This window comes from Cervus elaphus, unplaced genomic scaffold, assembly GCF_910594005.1.
Source record: "Cervus elaphus unplaced genomic scaffold, mCerEla1.1, whole genome shotgun sequence".
In the NCBI taxonomy this organism is placed as follows: Eukaryota; Metazoa; Chordata; class Mammalia; order Artiodactyla; family Cervidae; genus Cervus; species Cervus elaphus.
In genome coordinates, this window is record NW_025316684.1 from 1,635,967 (window position 1) to 1,649,952 (window position 13,986).

Consider the following 13,986-nt stretch of genomic DNA (forward strand, 5'->3'; position numbering starts at 1 on the left):
CAGCCTTGCCCAGACCTTCCGGGCCTCCGGGGGTACTGCCCCAACAAGGGGCAGGCTGCGGGGACTGGGTCCAGACATGCCCGGGCGCCTCCCCAGGCTCATCCCCGCTGGTGCCTTTCCCCTGGGCCTAGGCCTCGTTTGAGGCCTCCTTGGAGAGGAGGTTGCTGGCAGGGGCTGTCTCCACACTGCAAGGTGCTGGAGCTCAGAGGGCCTCGTCAGAGGGAAGGGACCAGCAAGGGGCTGGATGCCCAAGACCTCTTTGGCTCAGCAGCCTCAGGGCAGCAGGGAGAGCAAGAGGCCCAGTGTGCCCCTAGGTCGGCTCTGCCCCTTCCCACACAGGCGGCCAGCCCAGCAGCTGCCTGACAGACTCTGGCTCCCCCGAGCTCTCTGCTGGTGCAGGGGGCAGGAACAGATGTGTGCATGTGGTTCTGCCTTGGCCTGGGAGTGTGGACCCCCTGCCTGGCCCCCAGGCTCAGGGGCAAGGGCCGGGAGAGAGCACCACCCCGAAGCGCTTTTCTCCCGGGCTCGGGAGCATTGTGCGCGGCTGGGGGGAACAGCCGGCGAGAGTGCTTGCAAAGCGGCCTTTGGAGGCAGCCGGGGAGGTCTTCCAGCGGGAGAGGGCCGGTTGTGCTCAGAGGCCCCACAGGCCAGGGGCAGGACCCAGCAGGGCCCCTGCCCCTGGCCAGCCTTGCCCAGACCTTCCTGGCCTCCGGGGGTACTGCCCCAGCAAGGGGCAGGCTGCGGGGACTGGGTCCAGACATGCCCGGGCGCCTCCCCAGGCTCATCCCCGCTGGTGCCTTTCCCCTGGGCCTAGGCCTCGGTTGAGGCCTCCTTGGAGAGGAGGTTGCTGCCAGGGGCTGTCTCCACACTGCAAGGTGCTGGAGCTCAGAGGGCCTCGTCAGAGGGAAGGGACCAGCAAGGGGCTGGATGCCCAAGACCTCTTTGGCCCAGCAGCCTCAGGGCAGCAGGGAGAGCAAGAGGCCCAGTGTGCCCCTAGGTCGGCTCTGCCCCTTCCAACACAGGCGGCCAGCCCAGCAGCTGCCTGACAGACTCTGCCTCCCCCGAGCTCTCTGCCGGTGCAGGGGGCAGGAACAGACGTGTGCATGTGGTTCTGCCTTGGCCTGGGAGTGTGGACCCCCTGCCTGTCCCCCAGGCTCAGGGGCAAGGGCCGGGAGAGAGCACCACCCCGAAGCGCTTTTCTCCCGGGCTCGGGAGCATTGTGCGCGGCTGGCGGGAACAGCCGGCGAGAGTGCTTGCAAAGCGGCCTTTGCAGGCAGCCGGGGAGGTCTTCCAGCGGGAGAGGGCCGGTTGTGCTCAGAGGCCCCACAGGCCAGGGGCAGGACCCAGCAGGGCCCCTGCCCCTGGCCAGCCTTGCCCAGACCTTCCTGGCCTCCGGGGGTACTGCCCCAGCAAGGGGCAGGCTGCGGGGACTGGGTCCAGACATGCCCGGGCGCCTCCCCAGGCTCATCCCCGCTGGTGCCTTTCCCCTGGGCCTAGGCCTCGGTTGAGGCCTCCTTGGAGAGAAGGTTGCTGGTAGGGGCTGTCTCCACACTGCAAGGTGCTGGAGCTCAGAGGGCCTCGTCAGAGGGAAGGGACCAGCAAGGGGCTGGATGCCCAAGACCTCTTTGGCCCAGCAGCCTCAGGGCAGCAGGGAGAGCAAGAGGCCCAGTGTGCCCCTAGGTCGGCTCTGCCCCTTCCCACACAGGCGGCCAGCCCAGCAGCTGCCTGACAGACTCTGGCTCCCCCGAGCTCTCTGCCGGTGCAGGGGGCAGGATCAGACGTGTGCATGTGGTTCTGCCTTGGCCTGGGAGTGTGGACCCCCTGCCTGGCCCCAGGCTGAGGGGCAAGGGCCGGGAGAGAGCACCACCCCGAAGCGCTTTTCTCCCGGGCTCGGGAGCATTGTGCGCGGCTGGCGGGAACAGCCGGCGAGAGTGCTTGCAAAGCGGCCTTTGGAGGCAGCCGGGGAGGTCTTCCAGCGGGAGAGGGCCGGTTGTGCTCAGAGGCCCCACAGGCCAGGGGCAGGACCCAGCAGGGCCCCTGCCCCTGGCCAGCCTTGCCCAGACCTTCCTGGCCTCCGGGGGTACTGCCCCAGCAAGGGGCAGGCTGCGGGGACTGGGTCCAGACATGCCCGGGCGCCTCCCCAGGCTCATCCCCGCTGGTGCCTTTCCCCTGGGCCTAGGCCTCGGTTGAGGCCTCCTTGGAGAGGAGGTTGCTGGCAGTGGCTGTCTCCACACTGCAAGGTGCTGGAGCTCAGAGGGCCTCGTCAGAGGGAAGGGACCAGCAAGGGGCTGGATGCCCAAGACCTCTTTGGCCCAGCAGCCTCAGGGCAGCAGGGAGAGCAAGAGGCCCAGTGTGCCCCTAGGTCGGCTCTGCCCCTTCCCACACAGGCGGCCAGCCCAGCAGCTGCCTGACAGACTCTGGCTCCCCCGAGCTCTCTGCCGGTGCAGGGGGCAGGAACAGACGTGTGCATGTGGTTCTGCCTTGGCCTGGGAATGTGGACCCCCTGCCTGGCCCCTAGGCTCAGGGGCAAGGGCCGGGAGAGAGCACCACCCCGAAGCGCTTTTCTCCCGGGCTCGGGAGCATTGTGCGCGGCTGGCGGGAACAGCCGGCGAGAGTGCTTGCAAAGCGGCCTTTGGAGGCAGCCGGGGAGGTCTTCCAGCGGGAGAGGGCCGGTTGTGCTCAGAGGACCCAAAGGCCAGGGGCAGGACCCGGCAGGGACCCTGCCCCTGGCCAGCCTTGCCCAGACCTTCCTGGCCTCCGGGGGTACTGCCCCAGCAAGGGGCAGGCTGCGGGGACTGGGTCCAGACATGCCCGGGCGCCTCCCCAGGCTCATCCCCGCTGGTGCCTTTCCCCTGGGCCTAGGCCTCGTTTGAGGCCAACTTTTAGAGGAGTTTGCTGGCAGGGGTTGTCTCCACACTGCAAGGTGCTGGAGCTCAGAGGGCCTCGTCAGAGGGAAGGGACCAGCAAGGGGCTGGATGCCCAAGACCTCTTTGGCCCAGCAGCCTCAGGGCAGCAGGGAGAGCAAGAGGCCCAGTGTGCCCCTAGGTCGGCTCTGCCCCTTCCCACACAGGCGGCCAGCCCAGCAGCTGCCTGACAGACTCTGGCTCCCCCGAGCTCTCTGCCGGTGCAGGGGGCAGGAACAGATGTGTGCATGTGGTTCTGCTTTGGCCTGGGAGTGTGGACCCCCTGCCTGGCCCCCAGGCTCAGGGGCAAGGGCCGGGAGAGAGCACCACCCCGAAGCGGTTTTCTCCCGGGCTCGGGAGCATTGTGCGCGGCTGGCGGGAACAGCCGGCGAGAGTGCTTGCAAAGCGGCCTTTGGAGGCAGCCGGGGAGGTCTTCCAGCGGGAGAGGGCCGGTTGTGCTCAGAGGCCCCACAGGCCAGGGGCAGGACCCAGCAGGGCCCCTGCCCCTGGCCAGCCTTGCCCAGACATTCCTGGCCTCCGGGGGTACTGCCCCAGCAAGGGGCAGGCTGCGGGGTCTGGGTCCAGACATGCCCGGGCGCCTCCCCAGGCTCATCCCCGCTGGTGCCTTTCCCCTGGGCCTAGGCCTCGGTTGAGGCCTCCTTGGAGAGGAGGTTGCTGGCAGGGGCTGTCTCCACACTGCAAGGTGCTGGAGCACAGAGGGCCTCGTCAGAGGGAAGGGACCAGCAAGGGGCTGGATGCCCAAGACCTCTTTGGCCCAGCAGCCTCAGGGCAGCAGGGAGAGCAAGAGGCCCAGTGTGCCCCTAGGTCGGCTCTGCCCCTTCCCACACAGGCGGCCAGCCCAGCAGCTGCCTGACAGACTCTGGCTCCCCCGAGCTCTCTGCCGGTGCAGGGGGTAGGCACAGACGTGTGCATGTGGTTCTGCCTTGGCCTGGGAGTGTGGACCCCCTGCCTGGCCCCCAGGCTCAGGGGCAAGGGCCGGGAGAGAGCACCACCCCGAAGCGCTTTTCTCCCGGGCTCGGGAGCATTGTGCGCGGCTGGCGGGAACAGCCGGCGAGAGTGCTTGCAAAGCGGCCTTTGGAGGCAGCCGGGGAGGTCTTCCAGCGGGAGAGGGCCGGTTGTGCTCAGAGGCCCCACAGGCCAGGGGCAGGACCCAGCAGGGCCCCTGCCCATGGCCAGCCTTGCCCAGACCTTCCTGGCCTCCGGGGGTACTGCCCCAGCAAGGGGCAGGCTGCGGGGACTGGGTCCAGACATGCCCGGGCGCCTCCCCAGGCTCATCCCCGCTGGTGCCTTTCCCCTGGGCCTAGGCCTCGGTTGAGGCCTCCTTGGAGAGGAGGTTGCTGGCAGGGGCTGTCTCCACACTGCAAGGTGCTCGAGCTCAGAGGGCCTCGTCAGAGGGAAGGGACCAGCAAGGGGCTGGATGCCCAAGACCTCTTTGGCCCAGCAGCCTCAGGGCAGCAGGGAGAGCAAGAGGCCCAGTGTGCCCCTAGGTCGGCTCTGCCACTTCCCACACAGGCGGCCAGCCCAGCAGCTGCCTGAAAGACTCTGGCTCCCCCGAGCTCTCTGCCGGTGCAGCGGGGAGGAACAGACGTGTGCATGTGGTTCTGCCTTGGCCTGGGAGTGTGGACCCCCTGCCTGGCCCCCAGGCTCAGAGGCAAGGGCCGGGAGAGAGCACCACCCCGAAGCGCTTTGCTCCCGGGTTCGGGAGCATTGTGCGCGGCTGGCGGGAACAGCCGGCGAGAGTGCTTGCAAAGCGGCCTTTGGAGTCAGCCGGGGAGGTCTTCCAGCGGGAGAGGGCCGTTTGTGCTCAGAGGCCCCACAGGCCAGGGGCAGGACCCAGCAGGGCCCGTGCCCCTGGCCAGCCTTGCCCAGACCTTCCTGGCCTCCGGGGGTACTGCCCCAGGAAGGGGCAGGCTGCGGGGACTGGGTCCAGACATGCCCGGGCGCCTCCCCAGGCTCATCCCCGCTGGTGCCTTTCCCCTGGGCCTAGGCCTCGGTTGAGGCTTCCTTGGAGAGGAGGTTGCTGCCAGGGGCTGTCTCCACACTGCAAGGTGCTGGAGCTCAGAGGGCCTCGTCAGAGGGAAGGGACCAGCAAGGGGCTGGATGCCCAAGACCTCTTTGGCCCAGCAGCCTCAGGGCAGCAGGGAGAGCAAGAGGCCCAGTGTGCCCCTAGGTCGGCTCTGCCCCTTCCCACACAGGCGGCCAGCCCAGCAGCTGCCTGACAGACTCTGGCTCCCCCGAGCTCTCTCCCAGTGCAGGGGGCAGGAACAGACGTGTGCATGTGGTTCTGCCTTGGCCTGGGAATGTGGACCCCCTGCCTGGCCCCTAGGCTCAGGGGCAAGGGCCGGGAGAGAGCACCACCCCGAAGCGCTTTTCTCCCGGGCTCGGGAGCATTGTGCGCGGCTGGCGGGAACAGCCGGCGAGAGTGCTTGCAAAGCGGCCTTTGGAGGCAGCCGGGGAGGTCTTCCAGCGGGAGAGGGCCGGTTGTGCTCAGAGGCCCCACAGGCCAGGGGCAGGACCCAGCAGGGCCCCTGCCCATGGCCAGCCTTGCCCAGACCTTCCTGGCCTCCGGGGGTACTGCCCCAGCAAGGGGCAGGCTGCGGGGACTGGGTCCAGACATGCCCGGGCGCCTCCCCAGGCTCATCCCCGCTGGTGCCTTTCCCCTGGGCCTAGGCCTCGGTTGAGGCCTCCTTGGAGAGGAGGTTGCTGGCAGGGGCTGTCTCCACACTGCAAGGTGCTCGAGCTCAGAGGGCCTCGTCAGAGGGAAGGGACCAGCAAGGGGCTGGATGCCCAAGACCTCTTTGGCCCAGCAGCCTCAGGGCAGCAGGGAGAGCAAGAGGCCCAGTGTGCCCCTAGGTCGGCTCTGCCTCTTCCCACACAGGCGGCCAGCCCAGCAGCTGCCTGAAAGACTCTGGCTCCCCCGAGCTCTCTGCCGGTGCAGCGGGGAGGAACAGACGTGTGCATGTGGTTCTGCCTTGGCCTGGGAGTGTGGACCCCCTGCCTGGCCCCCAGGCTCAGAGGCAAGGGCCGGGAGAGAGCACCACCCCGAAGCGCTTTGCTCCCGGGTTCGGGAGCATTGTGCGCGGCTGGCGGGAACAGCCGGCGAGAGTGCTTGCAAAGCGGCCTTTGGAGTCAGCCGGGGAGGTCTTCCAGCGGGAGAGGGCCGTTTGTGCTCAGAGGCCCCACAGGCCAGGGGCAGGACCCAGCAGGGCCCGTGCCCCTGGCCAGCCTTGCCCAGACCTTCCTGGCCTCCGGGGGTACTGCCCCAGGAAGGGGCAGGCTGCGGGGACTGGGTCCAGACATGCCCGGGCGCCTCCCCAGGCTCATCCCCGCTGGTGCCTTTCCCCTGGGCCTAGGCCTCGGTTGAGGCTTCCTTGGAGAGGAGGTTGCTGCCAGGGGCTGTCTCCACACTGCAAGGTGCTGGAGCTCAGAGGGCCTCGTCAGAGGGAAGGGACCAGCAAGGGGCTGGATGCCCAAGACCTCTTTGGCCCAGCAGCCTCAGGGCAGCAGGGAGAGCAAGAGGCCCAGTGTGCCCCTAGGTCGGCTCTGCCCCTTCCCACACAGGCGGCCAGCCCAGCAGCTGCCTGACAGACTCTGGCTCCCCCGAGCTCTCTCCCAGTGCAGGGGGCAGGAACAGACGTGTGCATGTGGTTCTGCCTTGGCCTGGGAATGTGGACCCCCTGCCTGGCCCCTAGGCTCAGGGGCAAGGGCCGGGAGAGAGCACCACCCCGAAGCGCTTTTCTCCCGGGCTCGGGAGCATTGTGCGCGGCTGGCGGGAACAGCCGGCGAGAGTGCTTGCAAAGCGGCCTTTGGAGGCAGCCGGGGAGGTCTTCCAGCGGGAGAGGGCCGGTTGTGCTCAGAGGACCCAAAGGCCAGGGGCAGGACCCAGCAGGGCCCCTGCCCCTGGCCAGCCTTGCCCAGACCTTCCTGGCCTCCGGGGGTACTTCCCCAGCAAGGGGCAGGCTGCGGGGACTGGGCCCAGACATGCCCGGGCGCCTCCCCAGGCTCATCCCCGCTGGTGACTTTCCCCTGGGCCTAGGCCTCGGTTGAGGCCTCCTTGGAGAGGAGGTTGCTGCCAGGGGCTGTCTCCACACTGCAAGGTGCTGGAGCTCAGAGGGCCTCGTCAGAGGGAAGGGACCAGCAAGGGGCTGGATGCCCAAGACCTCTTTGGCCCAGCAGCCTCAGGGCAGCAGGGAGAGCAAGAGGCCCAGTGTGCCCCTAGGTCGGCTCTGCCCCTTCCCACACAGGCGGCCAGCCCAGCAGCTGCCTGAAAGACTCTGGCTCCCCTGAGCTCTCTGCCGGTGCAGGGGGCAGGAACAGACGTGTGCATGTGGTTCTGCCTTGGGCTGGGAGTTTGGACACCCTGCCTGGCCTCCAGGCTCAGGGGCAAGGGCCGGGAGAGAGCACCACCCCGAAGCGCTTTTCTCCCGGGCTCGGGAGCATTCTGCGCGGCTGGCGGGAACAGCCGGCGAGAGTGCTTGCAAAGCGGCCTTTGGAGGCAGCCGGGGAGGTCTTCCAGCGGGAGAGGGCCGGTTGTGCTCAGAGGCCCCACAGGCCAGGGGCAGGACCGAGCAGGGCCCCTGCCCCTGGCCAGCCTTGCCCAGACCTTCCCGGCCTCCGAGGGTACTTCCCCAGCAAGGGGCAGGCTGCGGGGACTGTGTCCAGACATGCCCGGGCGCCTCCCCAGGCTCATCCCTGCTGGTGCCTTTCCCCTGGGCCTAGGCCTCGGTTGAGGCCTCCTTGGAGAGGAGGTTGCTGCCAGGGGCTGTCTCCACACTGCAAGGTGCTGGAACTCAGAGGGCCTCGTCAGAGGGAAGGGACGAGCAAGGGGCTGGATGCCCAAGACCTCTTTGGCCCAGCAGCCTCAGGGCAGCAGGGAGAGCAAGAGGCCCAGTGTGCCCCTAGTTCGGCTCTGCCCCTTCCCACACAGGCGGCCAGCCCAGCAGCTGCCTGACAGACTCTGGCTCCCCCGAGCTCTCTGCCGGTGCAGGGGGCAGGAACAGACGTGTGCATGTGGTTCTGCCTTGGCCTGGGAGTGTGGACCCCCTGCCTGGCCCCAGGCTCAGGAGCAAGGGCCGGGAGAGAGCACCACCCCGAAGCGCTTTTCTCCCGGGCTCGGGAGCATTGTGCGCGGCTGGCGGGAACAGCCGGCGAGAGTGCTTGCAAAGCGGCCTTTGGAGGCAGCCAGGGAGGTCTTCCAGCGGGAGAGGGTTGGTTGTGCTCAGAGGCCCCACAGGCCAGGGGCAGGACCCAGCAGGGCCCCTGCCCCTGGCCAGCCTTGCCCAGACCTTCCTGGCCTCCGGGGGTACTGCCCCAGCAAGGGGCAGGCTGCGGGGACTGGGTCCAGACATGCCCGGGCGCCTCCCCAGGCTCATCCCCGCTGGTGCCTTTCCCCTGGGCCTAGGCCTCGGTTGAGGCCTCCTTGGAGAGGAGGTTGCTGGCAGGGGCTGTCTCCACACTGCAAGGTGCTGGAGCTCAGAGGGCCTCGTCAGAGGGAAGGGACCAGCAAGGGGCTGGATGCCCAAGACCTCTTTGGCCCAGCAGCCTCAGGGCAGCAGGGAGAGCAAGAGGCCCAGTGTGCCCCTAGGTCGGCTCTGCCCCTTCCCACACAGGCGGCCAGCCCAGCAGCTGCCTGACAGACTCTGGCTCCCCCGAGCTCTCTGCCGGTGCAGGGGGCAGGAACAGACGTGTGCATGTGGTTCTGCCTTGGCCTGGGAGTGTGGACCCCCTGCCTGGCCCCCAGGCTCAGGGGCAAGGGCCGGGAGAGAGCACCACCCCGAAGCGCTTTTCTCCCGGGCTCGGGAGCATTGTGCGCGGCTGGCGGGAACAGCCGGTGAGTGCTTGCAAAGCGGCTTTTGCAGGCAGCCGGGGAGGTCTTCCAGCGGGAGAGGGCCGGTTGTGCTCAGAGGCCCCACAGGCCAGGGGCAGGACCCAGCAGGGCCCCTGCCCCTGGCCAGCCTTGCCCAGACCTTCCCGGCCTCCGATGGTACTTCCCCAGCAAGAGGCAGGCTGCGGGGCTGGGTGCAGACATACCCGGGCGCCTCCCCAGGCTCATCCCGGCTGATGCCTTTCCCCTGGGCCTAGGCCTCGGTTGAGGCCTCCTTGGAGAGGAGGTTGCTGCCAGGGGCTGTCTCCACACTGCAAGGTGCTGGAACTCAGAGGGCCTCGTCAGAGGGAAGGGACCAGCAAGGGGCTGGATGCCCAAGACCTCTTTGGCCCAGCAGCCTCAGGGCAGCAGGGAGAGCAAGAGGCCCAGTGTGCCCCTAGGTCGGCTCTGCCCCTTCCCACACAGGCGGCCAGCCCAGCAGCTGCCTGACAGACTCTGGCTCCCCCGAGCTCTCTGCCGGTGCAGGGGGCAGGAACAGACGTGTGCATGTGGTTCTGCCTTGGCCTGGGAGTGTGGACCCCCTGCCTGGCCCCAGGCTCAGGGGCAAGGGCCGGGAGAGAGCACCACCCCGAAGCGCTTTTCTTCCGGGCTCGGGAGCATTGTGCGCGGCTGGCGGGAACAGCCGGCGAGAGTGCTTGCAAAGCGGCCTTTGGAGGCAGCCGGGGAGGTCTTCCAGCGGGAGAGGGCCGGTTGTGCTCAGAGGCCCCACAGGCCAGGGGCAGGACCCAGCAGGGCCCCTGCCCCTGGCCAGCCTTGCCCAGACCTTCCTGGCCTCCGGGGGTACTGCCCCAGCAAGGGGCAGGCTGCGGGGACTGTGTCCAGACATGCCCGGGCGCCTGGCCAGGCTCATCCCCGCTGGTGCCTTTCCCCTGGGCCTAGGCCTCGGTTGAGGCCTCCTTGGAGAGGAGGTTGCTGGCAGGGGCTGTCTCCACACTGCAAGGTGCTGGAACTCAGAGGGCCTCGTCAGAGGGAAGGGACCAGCAAGGGGCTGGATGCCCAAGACCTCTTTGGCCCAGCAGCCTCAGGGCAGCAGGGAGAGCAAGAGGCTCAGTGTGCCCCTAGGTCGGCTCTGCCCCTTCCCACACAGGCGGCCAGCCCAGCAGCTGCCTGACAGACTCTGGCTCCCCCGAGCTCTCTGCCGGTGCAGGGGGCAGGAACAGATGTGTGCATGTGGTTCTGCCTTGGCCTGGGAGTGTGGACCCCCTGCCTGGCCCCAGGCTCAGGGGCAAGGGCCGGGAGAGAGCACCACCCCGAAGCGCTTTTCTCCCGGGCTCGGGAGCATTGTGCGCGGCTGGCGGGAACAGCCGGCGAGAGTGCTTGCAAAGCGGCCTTTGGAGGCAGCCGGGGAGGTCTTCCAGCGGGAGAGGGCCGGTTGTGCTCAGAGGCCCCAAAGGCCAGGGGCAGGACCCAGCAGGGCCCCTGCCCCTGGCCAGCCTTGCCCAGACCTTCCTGGCCTCCGGGGGTACTGCCCCAGCAAGGGGCAGGCTGCGGGGACTGGGTCCAGACATGCCCGGGCGCCTCCCCAGGCTCATCCCCACTGGTGCCTTTCCCCTGGGCCTAGGCCTCGGTTGAGGCCTCCATGGAGAGGAGGTTGCTGCCAGGGGCTGTCTCCACACTGCAAGGTGCTGGAGCTCAGAGGGCCTCGTCAGAGGGAAGGGACCAGCAAGGGGCTGGATGCCCAAGACCTCTTTGGCCCAGCAGCCTCAGGGCAGCAGGGAGAGCAAGAGGCCCAGTGTGCCCCTAGGTCGGCTCTGCCCCTTCCCACACAGGCGGCCAGCCCAGCAGCTGCCTGACAGACTCTGGCTCCCCCGAGCTCTCTGCCGGTGCAGGGGGCAGGAACAGACGTGTGCATGTGGTTCTGCCTTGGCCTGGGAGTGTGGACCGCCTGCCTGGCCCCCAGGCTCAGGGGCAAGGGCCGGGAGAGAGCACCACACCGAAGCGCTTTTCTCCCGGGCTCGGGAGCATTGTGCGCGGCTGGCGGGAACAGCCGGCGAGAGTGCTTGCAAAGCGGCCTTTGGAGGCAGCCGGGGAGGTCTTCCAGCGGGAGAGGGCCGGTTGTGCTCAGAGGCCCCACAGGCCAGGGGCAGGACCCAGCAGGGCCCCTGCCCCTGGCCAGCCTTGCCCAGACCTTCCTGGCCTCCGGGGGTACTGCCCCAGCAAGGGGCAGGCTGCGGAGACTGGGTCCAGACATGCCCGGGCGCCTCCCCAGGCTCATCCCCACTGGTGCCTTTCCCCTGGGCCTAGGCCTCGGTTGAGGCCTCCATGGAGAGGAGGTTGCTGCCAGCGGCTGTCTCCACACTGCAAGGTGCTGGAGCTCAGAGGGCCTCGTCAGAGGGAAGGGACCAGCAAGGGGCTGGATGCCCAAGACCTCTTTGGCCCAGCAGCCTCAGGGCAGCAGGGAGAGCAAGAGGCCCATTGTGCCCCCAGGTCGGCTCTGCCCTTTCCCACACAGGCGGCCAGCCCAGCAGCTGCCTGAGAGACTCTGGCTCCCCCGAGCTCACTGCCGGTGCAGGGGGCAGGAACAGACGTGTGCATGTGGTTCTGCATTGGCCTGGGAATGTTGACCACCTTCCAGGCCTCCAGGCTCCGGGGCAAGAGCCGGGAGAGAGCACCACCCCGAAGCTCTTTTCTCCCGGGCTTGGGAGCAGTGTGCGCGGCTGGCGGAAACACCCGGCGAGAGTGCTTGCAAAGCAGCCTTTGGAGGCAGCCGGGGAGGTCTTCCAGCGGGAGAGGGCCGGTTGTGCTCAGAGGCCCCACAGGCCAGGGGCAGGACCCAGCAGGGCCCCTGCCCCTGGCCAGCCTTGCCTAGACCTTCCTGGCCTCCGGGGGAACTGCCCCAGCAAGGGGCAGGCTGCGGGGACTGGGTCCAGACATGCCTGGGCGCCTCCCCAGGCTCATCCCCGCTGGTGCCTTTCCCCTGGGCCTAGGCCTCGCTTGAGGCCTCCTTGGAGAGGAGGTTGCTGCCAGGGGCTGTCTCCACACTGCAAGGTGCTGAAGCTCAGAGGGCCTCGTCAGAGGGAAGGGACCAGCAAGGGGCTGGATGCCCAAGACCTCTTTGGCCCAGCAGCCTCAGGGCAGCAGGGAGAGCAAGAGGCCCAGTGTGCCCCTAGGTCGGCTCTGCCCCTTCCCACACAGGCGGCCAGCCCAGCAGCTGCCTGACAGACTCTGGCTCCCCCGAGCTCTCTGCCGGTGCAGGGGGCAGGAACAGACGTGTGCATGTGGTTCTGCCTTGGCCTGGGAGTGTGGACCCCCTGCCTGGCCCCCAGGCTCAGGGGCAAGGGCCGGGAGAGAGCACCACCCCGAAGCGCTTTTCTCCCTGGCTCGGGAGCATTGTGCGCGGCTGGCGGGAACAGCCGGCGAGAGTGCTTGCAAAGCGGCCTTTGGAGGCAGCCGGGGAGGTCTTCCAGCGGGAGAGGGCCGGTTGTGCTCAGAGGCCCCACAGGCCAGGGGCAGGACCCAGCAGGGCCCCTGCCCCTGGCCAGCCTTACCCAGACCTTCCTGGCCTCCGGGGGTGCTGCCCCAGGAAGGGGCAGGCTGCGGGGACTGGGTCCAGACATGCCCAAGCGCCTCCCCAGGCTCATCCCCGCTGGTGCCTTTCCCCTGGGCCTAGGCCTCGGTTGAGGCCTCCTTGGAGAGGAGGTTGCTGCCAGGGCCTGTCTCCACACTGCAAGGTGCTGGAGCTCAGAGGGCCTCGTCAGAGGGAAGCGACCAGGAACGAATTGGATGCCCAAGACCTCTTTGGCCCAGCAGCCTCAGGGCAGCAGGGAGAGCAAGAGGCCCAGTGTGCCCCTAGGTGGGCTCTGCCCCTTCCCACACAGGCGGCCAGCCCAGCAGCTGCCTGACAGACTCTGGCTCCCCCGAGCTCTCTGCCGGTGCAGGGGGCAGGAACAGACGTGTGCATGTGGTTCTGCCTTGGCCTGGGAGTGTGGACCCCCTGCCTGGCCCCCAGGCTCAGGGGCAAGGGCCGGGAGAGAGCACCACCCCGAAGCGCTTTTCTCCCGGGCTCGGGAGCATTGTGCGCGGCTGGCGGGAACAGCCGGCGAGAGTGCTTGCAAAGCGGCCTTTGGAGGCAGCCGGGGAGGTCTTCCAGCGGGAGAGGGCCGGTTGTGCTCAGAGGCCCCACAGGCCAGGGGCAGGACCCAGCAGGGCCCCTGCCCCTGGCCAGCCTTGCCCAGACCTTCCTGGCCTCCGGGGGTGCTGCCCCAGGAAGGGGCAGGCTGCGGGGACTGGGTCCAGACATGCCCGAGCGCCTCCCCAGGCTCATCCCCGCTGGTGCCTTTCCACTGGGCCTAGGCCTCGGTTGAGGCCTCCTTGGAGAGGAGGTTGCTGCCAGGGGCTGTCTCCACACTGCAAGGTGCTGGAGCTCAGAGGGCCTCGTCAGAGGGAAGGGACCAGCAAGGGGCTGGATGCCCAAGACCTCTTTGGCCCAGCAGCCTCAGGGCAGTAGGGAGAGCAAGAGGCCCAGTGTGCCCCTAGGTCGGATCTGCCCCTTCCCACACAGGCGGCCACCCAGCAGCTGCCTGACAGACTCTGGCTCCCCCGAGCTCTCTGCCGGTGCAGCGGGCAGGAACAGACGTGTGCATGTGGTTCTGCCTTGGCCTGGGAGTGTGGACCCCCTGCCTGGCCCCAGGCTCAGGGGCAAGGGCCGGGAGAGAGCACCACCCCGAAGCGCTTTTCTCCCGGGCTCGGGAGCATTGTGCGCGGCTGGCGGGAACAGCCGGCGAGAGTGCTTGCAAAGCGGCCTTTGGAGGCAGCCGGGGAGGTCTTCCAGCGGGAGAGGGCCGGTTGTGCTCAGAGGCCCCACAGGCCAGGGGTAGGACCCAGCAGGGCCCCTGCCCCTGGCCAGCCTTGCCCAGACCTTCCTGGCCTCCGGGGGTACTGCCCCAGCAAGGGGCAGGCTGCGGGGACTGGGTCCAGACATGCCCGGGCGCCTCCCCAGGCTCATCCCCGCTGGTGCCTTTCCCCTGGGCCTAGGCCTCGGTTGAGGCCTCCTTGGAGAGGAGGTTGCTGGCAGGGGCTGTCTCCACACTGCAAGGTGCTGGAGCTCAGAGGGCCTCGTCAGAGGGAAGGGACCAGCAAGGGGCTGGATGCCCAAGACCTCTTTGGCCCAGCAGCCTCAGGGCAGCAGGCAGAGCAAGAGGCCCAGTGTGCCCCTAGGTCGGCTCTGCCCCTTCCCAC